This window comes from Lolium perenne, chromosome 7 (assembly GCF_019359855.2).
Source record: "Lolium perenne isolate Kyuss_39 chromosome 7, Kyuss_2.0, whole genome shotgun sequence".
NCBI classification, from domain to species: Eukaryota; Viridiplantae; Streptophyta; class Magnoliopsida; order Poales; family Poaceae; genus Lolium; species Lolium perenne.
The window spans coordinates 56210294-56223412 of NC_067250.2; the positions used below are offsets into that span (position 1 = coordinate 56210294).

General features: G+C 46.9%; 1 pseudogene; it reads right to left on the reverse strand.

The window, feature by feature from the left end:
* Positions 1–12893, reverse strand: part of LOC127316020 (DExH-box ATP-dependent RNA helicase DExH12-like) — a 28842-nt pseudogene extending 15949 nt beyond the window's left edge.
* Positions 12894–13119: the final 226 nt, after the last annotated feature.

Here is a 13119-nt window from a genome sequence, read left to right on the forward strand (position 1 = left end):
CCCTCTTCACCATTTTACTTATCGTTATAAGATTGAAATATATTTCAAAAATATATTAAACCTGTATTTTAACATGTGTATTATTTAATATTGTCATTATCATGATAATTTAAAACTACACGGATGAAGCCTCGCGCGGTGAAATCTAGGGGGTAGTGACCACCGGGGCACGCAGACCGCCGTTTTCGGGCGAGAACGACCGCCGGTGGCTACAATGTGCCAAAGAGTGTGAAACCTTGCTTTCCATGTGTCTATGGACTAACCAAAACCAAACCTATCAAAAAGTATGTTGGTGGAACCTCGCGCGGTGAAATCTAGGGGGGTAGAACCCCCGAGGCACGCAGACCGCCGTTTTCGGGAGAGAACGACCGCCGGAGCACCGGAATGCCACCAAAACTTGCATGTGGACCTAGGATATGTGTGAAAGTGTGGTGGAAGGTGTGATTCACCAAATGGTGCAAGGCATTGCTCCCATGTGTGTCATTCCTCTCTTTCAGGCGATAACACTTGGAAGATTCCTCGACTTGTAGGCTGAAGTGTCCCGCTGCGGGTATACCGGAGGCTATAATGTGCCAAATGGTGCCAAACCTTGACTTCCATGTGTATATGGACTAACCAAAACAAAACCTATCAAAAAGTATGTTGGTGGAACCTCGCGCGGTGAAATCTAGGGGGGTAGACCCCCCGAGGCACGTAGACGGCCATTTTCGGGGGGGAACGACCGCCGGAACACCGGAATGCCACCAAAACTTGCATGTGGACCTAGGATATGTGTGAAAGTGTGGTGGAAGGTGTGATTCACCAAATGGTGCAAGCCATAGCTCCCATGTGTGACCTTCCCCTCTTTCGGGCGATAACACTTGGAAGATTCCTCGACTTGTAGGCTGAAGTATCCCGCTGCGGGTATACCGGAGGCTATAATGTGCCAAATGGTGCCAAACCTTGCTTTCCATGTGTATATGGACTAACCAAAACAAAACCTATCAAAAAGTATGTTGGTGGAACCTCGCGGTGAAATCTAGGGGGTAGACCTCCCGAGGCACGTAGACGGCCATTTTCGGGGGGGAACGACCGCCGGAGCACCGGAATGCCACCAAAACTTGCATGTGGACCTAGGATATGTGTGAAAGTGTGGTGGAAGGTGTGATTCACCAAATGGTGCAAGCCATAGCTCCCATGTGTGACCTTCCCCTCTTTCGGGCGATAACACTTGGAAGATTCCTCGACTTGTAGGCTGAAGTGTCCCGCTGCGGGTATACCGGAGGCTATAATATGCCAAATGGTGCCAAACCTTGCTTTCCATGTGTATATGGACTAACCAAAACCAAACCTATCAAAAAGTATGTTGGTGGAACCTCGCGCGGTGAAATCTAGGGGGGTAGACCCCCCGAGGCACGCAGACAGCCATTTTCGGGGGGGAACGACCGCCGGAGCACCGGAATGCCACCAAAACTTGCATGTGGACCTAGGATATGTGTGGAAGTGTGGTGGAAGGTGTGATTCACCAAATGGTGCAAGGCATAGATCCCATGTGTGACCTTCCCCTCTTTCGGGCGATAACACTTGGAAGATTCCTCGACTTGTAGGCTGAAGTGTCCCGCTGCGGGTATACCGGAGGCTATAATGTGCCAAATGGTGCCAAACCTTGCCTTCCAGGTGTATATGGACTAACCAAAACAAAACCTATCAAAAAGTATGTTGGTGGAACCTCGCGCGGTGAAATCTAGGGGGTAGACCCCTCGAGGCACGTAGACGTCCATTTTCGGGGGGGGGGGGGGGAACGACCGCCGGAGCACCGGAATGCCACCAAAACTTGCATGTGGACCTAGGATATGTGTGAAAGTGTGGTGGAAGGTGTGATTCACCAAATGGTGCAAGCCATAGCTCCCATGTGTGACCTTCCCCTCTTTCGGGCGATAACACTTGGAAGATTCCTCGACTTGTAGGCTGAAGTGTCCCGCTGCGGGTATACCGGAGGCTATAATGTGCCAAATGGTGCCAAACCTTGCTTTCCATGTGTATATGGACTAACCAAAACCAAACCTATCAAAAAGTATGTTGTTGGAACCTCGCGCGGTGAAATCTAGGGGGGTAGACCCCCCGAGGCACGTAGACGGCCGTTTTCGGGGGGGGGGGGGGGGACGACCGCCGGAGCACCGGAATGCCACCAAAACTTGCATGTGGACCTAGGATATGTGTGAAAGTGTGGTGGAAGGTGTGATTCACCAAATTTTTCAAGGCATTGCTCCCATGTGTGACATTCCTCTCTTTCGGGCGATAACACTTGGAAGATTCCTCGACTTGTAGGCTGAAGTGTCCCGCTGCGGGTATACCGGAGGCTATAATGTGCCAAATGGTGCCAAACCTTGCTTTCCATGTGTATATGGACTAACCAAAACCAAACCTATCAAAAAGTATGTTGGTGGAACCTCGCGCGGTGAAATCTAGGGGGGTAGACCCCCCGAGGCACGCAGACAGCCATTTTCGGGGGGGAACGACCGCCGGAGCACCAGAATGCCACCAAAACTTGCATGTGGACCTAGGATATGTGTGGAAGTGTGGTGGAAGGTGTTATTCACCAAATGGTGCAAGGCATAGCTCCCATGTGTGACCTTCCCCTCTTTCGGGCGATAACACTTGGAAGATTCCTCGACTTGTAGGCTGAAGTGTCCCGCTGCGGGTATACCGGAGGCTATAATGTGCCAAATGGTGCCAAACCTTGCTTTCCATGTGTCTATGGACTAACCAAAACCAAACCTATCAAAAAGTATGTTGGTGGAACCTCGCGCGGTGAAATCTAGGGGGGTAGACCCCCCGAGGCACGTAGACGGCCGTTTTCGGGGGGGGGGAACGACCGACGGAGCACCAGAATGCCACCAAAACTTGCATGTGGACCTACGATATGTGTGAAAGTGTGGTGGAAGGTGTGATTCACCAAATGGTTCAAGGCATTGCTCCCATGTGTGACATTCCTCTCTTTCGGGCGATAACACTTGGAAGATTCCTCGACTTGTAGGCTGAAGTGTCCCGCTGCGGGTATACCGGAGGCTATAATGTGCCAAATGGTGCCAAACCTTGCTTTCCATGTGTATATGGACTAACCAAAACCAAACCTATCAAAAAGTATGTTGGTGGAACCTCGCGCGGTGAAATCTAGGGGGGTAGACCCCCCGAGGCATGACGACCATTTTCCTGGGGGGGGGAACGACCGCCGGAGCACCGGAATGCCACCAAAACTTGCATGTGGACCTAGGATATGTGTGGAAGTGTGGTGGAAGGTGTGATTCACCAAATGGTGCAAGGCATAGCTCCCATGTGTGACCTTCCCCTCTTTCGGGCGATAACACTTGGAAGATTCCTCGACTTGTAGGCTGAAGTGTCCCGCTGCGGGTATACCGGAGGCTATAATGTGCCAAATGGTGCCAAACCTTGATTTCCATGTGTATATGGACTAACCAAAACCAAACCTATCAAAAAGTATGCTGGTGGAACCTCGCGCGGTGAAATCTAGGGGGGTAGACCCCCCGAGGCACGTAGACGCCCGTTTTCGGGGGGGGGGAACGACCGACGGAGCACCGGAATGCCACCAAAACTTGCATGTGGACCTACGATATGTGTGAAAGTGTGGTGGAAGGTGTGATTCACCGAATGGTGCAAGGCATAGCTCCCATGTGTGAGATTCCTCTCTTTCGGCGATAACACTTGGAAGATTCCTCGACTTGTAGGCTGAAGTGTCCCGCTGCGGGTATACCGGTGGCTACAATGTGCCAAAGTGTGCCAAACCTAGCTTTCCATGTGTATATGGCCTAAACAAAACTAAACCTATCAAAAAGTATTTTGGTGGAACCTCCCGCGGAGAAATCTAGGGGGGTAGACCCCTCGAGGCACGCAGACCGCCGTTATCGGGAGAGAACGACCGCCGGAGCACCGGAATACCACCAACACTTGCATGTGGACCTAGGATATGTGTGAAAGTGTGGTGGAAGGTGTGATTCACCAAATGGTGCAAGGCATTGCTCCCATGTGTGACATTCCTCTCTTTCAGGCGATAACACTTCGAAGATTCCTCGACTTGTAGGCTGAAGTGTCCCGCTGCGGGTATACCGGTGGCTACAATGTGCCAAAGTGTGCCAAACCTAGCTTTCCATGTGTATATGGACTAATAAAAACTAAACCTATCAAAAAGTATGTTGGTGGAACCTCGCGTGGTGAAATCTAGGGAGACCCCCCGAGGCACGCAGACCGCCGTTTTCGGGAGAGAACGACGGCCGGAGCACCAGAATGCCACCAAAACTTGCATGTGGACCTAGGATATGTGTGAAAGTGTGGTGGAAGGTGTGATTCACCAAATGGTGCAAGGCATTGCTCCCATGTGTGACATTCCTCTCTTTCAGGCGATAACACTTGGAAGATTCCTCGACTTGTAGGCTGAAGTGTCCCGCTGCGGGTATACCGGTGGCTACAATGTGCCAAAGTGTGCCAAACCTAGCTTTCCATGTGTATATGGCCTAATCAAAACTAAACCTACCAAAAAGTATGTTGGTGGAACCTCGCGCGGAGAAATCTAGGGGGGTAGACCCCTCGAGGCACGCAGACCGCCGTTTTCGGGGGGGGGGGAATGACCCCCGGAGCACCGGAATGCCACCAAAACTTGTAAGCGGACCTAGGATATGTGTAAAAGTGTGTTGGAATGTGTGATTCACCAAATGGTGCAAGGCTGTGTGGCCGGCCTCTTTTTCAGGCGATAGCACTTGGAAGATCCCCCCGAACGCGGTTTTTTTACTCCGAAACCCTGATATGTTGTAGGGGGAGTAAGGACTTAGAGTACTTGTCGTATAGCAAAAATATGGTATAAACATTGCATTAATCAAGATGTGGTACTTGTCATATTTCAAGAATAAAATGTAAGCATTAAAATAAGTACAATATAGAAAGAAAAAGGAGAAAATACCACAAGGCACACGGCAAAGGAAAATGTGCACGGCAAAGCAGCCTTTGCCGTGCGACTGTGCAAAGCGCACGGCAAAGCATCCTTTGCCGTGCGGGTGGGGCTGGCGCACGGCAAAGGACCTCTCACGGCAATGCCTTGTTCTCTTTGCCGTGCGTCTTTTCATTGCCGTGCGCTTTCCTGAGGCTTTGCCGTGCGCTTTATCTTTGCCATGTGCCGTAGGTCCTCTTTGCCGTGCGATGCTCGTTGCCGTGCGTTTTTTGTTTATGTTGCACGGCAAAGTATTCTTTGCCGTGTGCGAGCACACGGCAAAAGGTGGATGCACGGCAACGAGCTTTTTTCCCGTAGTGATACCTGATAAAAGTTACCATCCCTATCATCATCATCCTCCTCAAAGTCAACAGCAACTCCAATATCATCATCCAGCGTCATGTCGGTGCCATCAGTAGAAGGCGCGCCATGGAAATCCGTGATGAGCTTGCCAATGGAGACGAGCAGGTCGAACATCTGGTCTGAGATCGGGTTGATGAGCTTCTCGATCTCCTTCCTCCTGTTAGGGTCCCTCGTCCTGTCGCTCTTGAGGGCGGCAAGCACCTCATCCGCGGCGTCGCAGAGCACGTCGGGGGGCTGCCCGCCGAGCTGCTGCTGGATGACGCCCAGCAGCGCCTCGTAGGCGGCGCGCGTCTCCTTGGTCCTGGGCTCATACGCGGCGTTCTGGGCTAGCGAGAGCACGCCGACCTCGCCGGTGGGGCGGCGCGCGCGCTTGGTGTCTGATACGTCTCCGACGTATCGATAATTTCTTATGTTCCATGCCACATTATTGATGTTATCTACATGTTTTATGCACACTTTATGTCATATTCGTGCATTTTCTGGAACTAACCTATTAACAAGATGCCGAAGTGCCAGTTCCTGTTTTCTGCTGTTTTTGGTTTCAGAAATCCTAGTAACGAAATATTCTCGGAATTGGACGAAATCAACGCCCAGGTTCCTATTTTCACCGGAAGCATCCAGAACACACGAGAAGGACCAGAGGGGGGGCACAGGCCCACCAAACCCTAGGCCGGCGCGGCCAGGGGGGGCCCGCGCCACCCTATGGTGTGGGCACCCCTTCGACCCTCCTGCGCCGCCTCTTCGCCTATTTAAAGCCTCCGTCGCGAAAACCCTGATGCGTTCGACGAAACCCACGTAAAACCTTCCGAGCCGCCGCCATCGCGAAGCCAAGATGCGGGGACAGGAGTCTCTGTTCCGGCACGCCGCCGGGACGGGGAAGTGCCCCCGGAAGGCTTCTCCATCGACACCGCTGCCATCTCCACCGCCATCTTCATCACCGCTGCTGCTCCCATGAGGAGGGAGTAGTTCTCCATCGAGGCTCGAGGCTGTACCGGTAGCTATGTGGTTCATCTCTCTCCTATGTACTTCAATACAATAATCTCATGAGCTGCCTTACATGATTGAGATTCATATGATGATGCTTGTAATCTAGATGTCGTTATGCTAGTCAAGTGAATTTTACTTATGTGATCTCCGGAGACTCCTTGTCCCACGTGTGTAAAGGTGACAGTGTGTGCACCGTGTGGGTCTCTTAGGCTATATTTCACAGAATACTTATTCACTGATGAATGGCATAGTGAGGTGCTTATTTATATCTCTTTATGATTGCAATGTGTTTGTATCACAATTTATCTATGTGCTACTCTAGCAATGTTATTAAAGTAGTCTATTCCTCCTGCACGATGTAATGGTGACAGTGTGTGCATCCGTGTTAGTACTTGGTTTATGCTATGATCATGATCTCTTGTAGATTGCGAAGTTAACTATTGCTATGATAGTATTGATGTGATCTATTCCTCCTACATATGCATGAAGGTGACAGTGTGCATGCTATGTTAGTACTTGGTTTAGTCTTTTGATCTATCTTACACTATAAGGTTACTAAAATATGAACATTAATTGTGGAGCTTGTTCACTCCGGCATTGAGGGTTCGTGTAATCCTACGCAATGTGTTCATCATCCAACAAAAGTGTAGAGTATGCATTTATCTATTCTGTTATGTGATCAATGTTGAGAGTGTCCACTAGTGAAAGTGTAATCCCTAGGCCTTGTTCCTAAATATCGCTATCGCTGCTTGTTTCTTGTTTCTTACTGCGTTACTCATCGCTGCAATACTACCACCATCAACTACACGCCAGCAAGCTATTTTCTGGCACCGTTGCTACTGCTCATACTTATTCATACCACCTGTATTTCACTATCTCTTCGCCGAACTAGTGCACCTATTAGGTGTGTTGGGGACACAAGAGACTTCTTGCTTTGTGGTTGCAGGGTTGCATGAGAGGGATATCTTTGACCTCTTCCTCCCTGAGTTCGATAAACCTTGGGTGATCCACTTAAGGGAAAACTTGCTGCTGTTCTACAAACCTCTGATCTTGGAGGCCCAACACTGTCTACAGGAAAGGAGGGGGAACGTAGACATCAAGCTATTTTTCTGGCGCCGTTGCCGGGGAGGAAACGTAAAAGGTACTCACACTCCGGATCTCGGCTACTAAGCTATTTCCCGGCGCCGTAAGTACTCAAAGCTATTTCCTTTAGATCCTGCAATTGCAACTTTTTGTTTCTTGTTTACGCTAGTTTGGCATAATGGACAAGAATGATCTTCTTATTCTATTTCCTGATTTAAAACATGGATTGTTTGATGCGAAAATTAAAAAACCTATGGAATCTTATTTGCATGCTGGTAGTAATATTAGTATGAACGCTTTGAACACCATTGTTGATAATGATATAGAAAGTTCTAAGCTTGGGGAAGCTGGTTTTCATGATCTTTTTAGTCCCCCAAGCATTGAGGAGAAAATTTTCTTTGATGATACTTTGCCTCCCATATATGATGATTATAATGATAGTGGTCTTTTGTTGCCACCTACTATGGAGAGTAAATTTTGTTGTGATTATACTATGCTTCCTACACTTGATGAGAATAATAATGATAGCTACTTTGTTGAATTTGCTCCCACTACAACTAATAAAATTGACTATGCTTATGTTGGGAGTAGTAATAATTTTATGCATGAGACTCATGATAAGAATGCTTTATGTGATAGTTATATTGTTGAGTTTGCTCATGATGCTACTGAAAGTTATTATGAGAGAGGAAAATATGGTTGTAGAAATTTTCATGTTACTAAAACACCTCTCTATGTGCTGAAATTTTTGAAGCTACACTTGTTTTATCTTCCTGATCTTGTCATTTTGCTCTTCATGAATTTATTTGTGTACAAGGTTCCTTTTCATAGGAAGCATGTTAGACTTAAATGTGTTTTGGATTTGCTTCTTGATGCTCTCTTTTGCTTCAAATACTATTTCTTGCAAGTGCATCATTAAAACTGCTGAGCCCATCTTAATGGCTATAAAGAAAGAACTTCTTGGGAGATAACCCATGTGTTATTTTGCTACAGTACTTTGTTTTATATTTATGTCTTGGAAGTTGTTTACTACTGTAGCAACCTCTCCTTATCTTAGTTTTGTGTTTTGTTGTGCCAAGTAAAGTCTTTGATAGTAAAGTCAATACTAGATTTGGATTACTGCGCAGAAACTGTTTTCTTGCTGTCACGAATCTGGGCCTAATTCTCTGTAGGTAACTCAGAAAATTATGCCAATTTACGTGAGTGATCCTCAGATATGTAAGCAACTTTCATTCAATTTGAGCATTTTCATCTGAGCAAGTCTGGTGCCATTTTAAAATTCGTCTTTACGGACTGTTCTGTTTTGACAGATTCTGCCTTTTATTTCGCATTGCCTCTTTTGCTATGTTGGATGAATTTCTTTGATCCATTAATGTACAGTAGCTTTATGCAATGTCCAGAAGTGTTAAGAATGATTGTGTCACCTCTGAACATGTGAATTTTTGATTATGCACTAACCCTCTAATGAGTTTGTTTCGAGTTTGGTGTGGAGGAAGTTTTCAAGGGTCAAGAGAGGAGGATGATATACTACGATCAAGAAGAGTGAAAAGTCTAAGCTTGGGGATGCCCCGGTGGTTCATCCCTGCATATTTCAAGAAGACTCAAGCATCTAAGCTTGGGGATGCCCAAGGCATCCCCTTCTTCATCGACAACATTATCAGGTTCCTCCCCTGAAACTATATTTTTATTCCATCACATCTTATGTACTTTACTTGGAGCGTCTGTTTGTTTTTGTTTTTGTTTGTGTTTGAATAAATTGGATTACATCATGCTTGTGTGGGAGAGAGACACGCTCCGCTGGTTCGTATGAACACATGTGTTCTTAGCTCATAATATTCATGGCGAAGTTTCTTCTTCGTTAAATTGTTATATGGTTGGAATTGGAAAATGATACATGTAGTAATTGCTATAAATGTCTTGGGTAATGTGATACTTGGCAATTGTTGTGCTCATATTTAAGCTCTTGCATCATATGCTTTGCACCCATTAATGAAGAAATACATAGAGCATGCTAAAATTTGGTTTGCATATTTGGTTTCTCTAAAGTCTAGATAATTTCTAGTATTGAGTTTGAACAACAAGGAAGATGGTGTAGAGTCTTATAATGTTTTCAATATGTCTTTTATGTGAGTTTTGCTGCACCGCTTCATACTTGTGTTTGTTTCAAATAACCTTGCTAGCCTAAACCTTGTATCGAGAGGGAATACTTCTCATGCATCCAAAATACTTGAGCCAACCACTATGCCATTTGTGTCCACCATACCTACCTACTACATGGTATTTTTCCGCCATTCCAAAGTAAATTGCTTGAGTGCTACCTTTAAAATTCCATCATTCACCTTACAATATATAGCTCATGGGACAAATAGCTTAAAAACTATTGTGGTATTGAATATGTAATTATGCACTTTATCTCTTATTAAGTTGCTTATTGTGCGATAACCATGTTCACTGGGGACGCCATCAACTATTCTTTGTTGAATTTCATGTGAGTTGCTATGCATGTTCGTCTTGTCTGAAGTAAGAGAGATCTACCACCTTATGGTTAAGCATGCATATTGTTAGAGAAGAACATTGGGCCGCTAACTAAAGCCATGATCCATGGTGGAAGTTTCAGTTTCGGACATATATCCTCAATCTCATATGAGAAAATTATTAATTGTTGTTACATGCTTATGCATAAAAGAGGAGTCCATTATCTGTTGTCTATGTTGTCCCGGTATGGATGTCTAAGTTGAGAATAATCAATAGCGAGAAATCCAATGCGAGCTTTCTCCTTAGACCTTTGTACAAAGTGCATAGAGGCACCCCTTTGTGACACTTGGTTAAAACATGTGCATTGCGATGATCCGGTAGTCCAAGCTAATTAGGACAAGGTGCGGGCACTATTAGTACACTATGCATGAGGCTTGCAACTTGTAAGATATAATTTACATGATACATATGCTTTATTACTACCGTTGACAAAATTGTTTCATGTTTTCAAAATCAAAGCTCTAGCACAAATATAGCAATCGATGCTTTTCCTCTATGGAGGACCATTCTTTTACTTTCAATGTTGAGTCAGTTCACCTATTTCTCTCCACCTCAAGAAGCAAACACTTGTGTGAACTGTGCATTGATTCCTACATATTTGCTTATTGCACTTATTATATTACTCTATGTTGACAATATCCATGAGATATACATGTTACAAGTTGAAAGCAACCGCTGAAACTTAATCTTCCTTTGTGTTGCTTCAATGCTTTTACTATGAATTATTGCTTTATGAGTTAACTCTTATGCAAGACTTATTGATGCTTGTCTTGAAGTGCTATTCATGAAAAGTCTTTGCTTTATGATTCACTTGTTTACTCATGTCATATACATTGTTTTGATCGCTGCATTCACTACATATGCTTTACAAATAGTATGATCAAGGTTATGATGGCATGTCACTCCAGAAATTATCTGTGTTATCATTTTACCTGCTCGGGACGAGCAGAACTAAGCTTGGGGATGCTGATACGTCTCCGACGTATCGATAATTTCTTATGTTCCATGCCACATTATTGATGTTATCTACATGTTTTCTGCACCCTTTCTGTCATTTTCGGGCATTTTCTGGACCTAACCTATTAACCAGCTGCCGAAGTGCCGTTCTGTTTTCTGCTTGTTTTGGTTTCAGAAATCCTAGTAACGAAATATTCTCGGAATTGGACGAAATCAACGCCCAGGTTCCTATTTTCACCGGAAGCATCCAGAACACACGAGAAGGACCAGAGGGGGGGCACAGGCCCACCAAACCCTAGGCCGGCGCGGCCAGGGGGGCCCGCGCCACCCTATGGTGTGGGCACCCCTTCGACCCTCCTGCGCCGCCTCTTCGCCTATTTAAAGCCTCCGTCGCGAAAACCCTGATGCGTTCGACGAAACCCACAGAAACCTTCTAGAGCCGCCGCCATCGCGAAGCCAAGATCTGGGGGACAGGAGTCTCTGTTCCGGCACGCCGCCGGGACGGGGAAGTGCCCCCGGAAGGCTTCTCCATCGACACCGCTGCCATCTCCACCGCCATCTTCATCACCGCTGCTGCTCCCATGAGGAGGAGTAGTGCTCCATCGAGGCTCGGGGCTGTACCGGTAGCTATGTGGTTCATCTCTCTCCTATGTACTTCAATACAATAATCTCATGAGCTGCCTTACATGATTGAGATTCATATGATGATGCTTGTAATCTAGATGTCGTTATGCTAGTCAAGTGAATTTTACTTATGTGATCTCTGGAGACTCCTTGTCCCACGTGTGTAAAGGTGACAGTGTGTGCACCGTGTGGGTCTCTTAGGCTATATTTCACAGAATACTTATTCACTGATGAATGGCATAGTGAGGTGCTTATTTATATCTCTTTATGATTGCAATGTGTTTGTATCACAATTTATCTATGTGCTACTCTAGCAATGTTATTAAAGTAGTCTATTCCTCCTGCACGATGTAATGGTGACACTGTGTGCATCCGTGTTAGTACTTGGTTTATGCTATGATCATGATCTCTTGTAGATTGCGAAGTTAACTATTGCTATGATAGTATTGATGTGATCTATTCCTCCTACATATGCATGAAGGTGACAGTGTGCATGCTATGTTAGTACTTGGTTTAGTCTTTTGATCTATCTTACACTATAAGGTTACTAAAATATGAACATTAATTGTGGAGCTTGTTAACTCCGGCATTGAGGGTTCGTGTAATCCTACGCAATGTGTTCATCATCCAACAAAAGTGTAGAGTATGCATTTATCTATTCTGTTATGTGATCAATGTTGAGAGTGTCCACTAGTGAAAGTGTAATCCCTAGGCCTTGTTCCTAAATACTGCTATCGCTGCTTGTTTCTTGTTTTTCTTTGCGTTACTATTTGCTGCAATACTACCACCATCAACTACACGCCAGCAAGCTATTTTCTGGCACCGTTGCTACTGCTCATACTTATTCATACCACCTGTATTTCACTATCTCTTCGCCGAACTAGTGCACCTATTAGGTGTGTTGGGGACACAAGAGACTTCTTGCTTTGTGGTTGCAGGGTTGCATGAGAGGGATATCTTTGACCTCTTCCTCCCTGAGTTCGATAAACCTTGGGTGATCCACTTAAGGGAAAACTTGCTGCTGTTCTACAAACCTCTGCTCTTGGAGGCCCAACACTGTCTACAGGAAAGGAGGGGGAACGTAGACATCAGTGTCGCAGCGGGGGAGGTCGGTGGCGCCGCGCGCGTTCTTCCTGCCTGGCGTCTGCTCGAGCTCGGGAGGCCTCGTCTTGAGCGCGCGGTCGCCGAAGATCCTCGCGCGGATCCGGCCCCTGAGCGTCTCGGGCTGGCCGGTGGGCTGGTGGTGCGCGTCGCGGGGGGCGGTGGTCACGACGAGGTTGGAGTTGGCGGCGTAGTCGTACTGCGTCGAGCGCGCGCGCGCCTCGGCGCCCCCGCCCGGGGCGTCCTCCATTGCTGCGTCCTCCATTGCCGCCCGGGGTACCTCTGGTTCGGCGGGGGATGTGCTGAGTAGCCGGGTAGGCCCTCCCCGTCGACGCATGTCTTCCGGAGGATGAGCGGCGGCCGGTGTCCGCCGCCCCCGGTGGTGGCACGGCGCTGCGCCACGAGTCCCACTGGCCTCGTCGGAGGCGTGCAAGAGGGGTTGGGGTTTGATTTTGGAGATTGGGACCGGGCCGGTCTCGTACTTGTATATG